The sequence below is a fragment of the Phyllostomus discolor genome, chromosome 9, assembly GCF_004126475.2.
Source record: "Phyllostomus discolor isolate MPI-MPIP mPhyDis1 chromosome 9, mPhyDis1.pri.v3, whole genome shotgun sequence".
Lineage (NCBI taxonomy): Eukaryota > Metazoa > Chordata > Mammalia > Chiroptera > Phyllostomidae > Phyllostomus > Phyllostomus discolor.
Window position 1 is genome coordinate 75,018,308 of NC_040911.2, and position 1,671 is coordinate 75,019,978.

At 41.7% G+C, this 1,671-nt stretch overlaps 1 pseudogene; it reads left to right on the forward strand.

Moving 5' to 3' along the window:
• Positions 1-311: 311 nt before the first annotated feature.
• Positions 312-994, forward strand: LOC114506987 (annotated as a pseudogene).
• Positions 995-1,671: the final 677 nt, after the last annotated feature.

Sequence of the window (1,671 nt, forward strand, 5' to 3'; positions counted from 1 at the left end):
GGCTGAAATGATTACCCTTCTTACCAACCATTTTCAAACCTGTTCAAGTATTTCCACATTAAAACTGCATATACCCTTTGACTTAGCAATATTTCTAGATAGTTATTCTCCAGATATATTTGCACATGTGCAGAATGAGGTATAACAGAATTGACTGTAATAGTAAAATACTGGAAATGATCTAATCCATCAATCCATTAGTAAGAAACCAGCTAAATAAATTACATGTAATCCATACAATGAAATACTATGCAACCATTAAGAAGAAGTAGGTGACACATGCTGGAACCGAGGTGGCCACAGATGTCACCATGAGTGATCAGCAGCTAAACTGTGCCTTGGACTCAATGAGGTACCTGCTTCCACAGCAAATTGAGAAAATCCTCAGTGACCTGATCGACTTAGTCTCCAGTCTTCCATTGACCAGTCACTGAAAATTGCCAGAGAGAATGTAGTGGGAAAGGATCAACTTTTGTGTGACTACAACAGAGACGGGTACTCCTATATGTCACCATGGAGTAACAAGTATGACACTCCTTTGGAGGATGGGGCCATACCTTCAACTTGGCTGAGAAAGCTGGAGGTGGAAGCCAACAGTGCCTTGACTGGGATCAAGACCCACATTTTGAAGGTGGCATTTTATCTGTCTACCTCTGGGATCTAGATCATGGCTTTGCTGGAAGGATCCTTGTAAAGAAGGCTGGAGAGATATCAGAGGAGATCAAAGGCTGCTGGGATGTGTCCATGTGGTGGAAGTGCAGGAGAAATTCAGTGGCCACATCACTCATTTCAAGCTGACCTCCACCATGATGCTGCAACTATAAACCTGCAAATCTGGCTCTGGCACCATGAAATTTGGAGGCAGCCTTGCCATACAGATGGAGAAAGATGAAACTATAAACCACAGCTCCCAACACATAGCCAATATTCAGCACCCTGCAGAGGACATGGGAAACAAAATGAGAAGTACGTAGAATGAGACCTACTTTGGAAAACCAAAGGACATAATCAATGGGCTAAGTTCCATACAGACTTTTGCAGACAAATCAAAATAAGAAACTCTTAAGAATGACCTAGTGGAGGCTTTGAAAAGAAAGTAAACATATTAAACCTCTGCTTCAGGATAACCAGATATGCCATGCAATTGTTGGATTACATTCTTAGAAAATTTGTTGTCTGCTGCATGCCCTTGTCCCTTCTCTCCCTGGCAGGTCATGCAATTTTCTTCACTGACCTGCACAGCACCATCTCTCTCTGAGAATAAAACTGCTACACACCCTTCTTCACACCTTTCTTCATCTCTCCAAGGTCTGCTTCCCACCACTTTTTGCTATCAAAACTCAGTGTTTCCATAGAGATTGTGTGTTTTGCTTGGTCCAGCAAAGCACCCAGTTGCCCCCCCAACACCCAGTTATAGGCATAAAATAAACTGTCTGCCTCTCCTTCGCTCCCACCTTTTTGTTACATTAGCATAAAAATGTAAAACTAAAAACAAGAAATAACTGTCATGTGTGAAAGATAGAAGAAAAACTGGAAATCGTGCATTTTACCAATCACCAAGTCTTAATACCTCCATTCCTAAAACATCTAAACCATTTTCTCCATCCCAGGGCCATTATCTTAGTTTAGGTCATTACTACTGCTCAATATTCTATTACGGAGTGCCCTTGC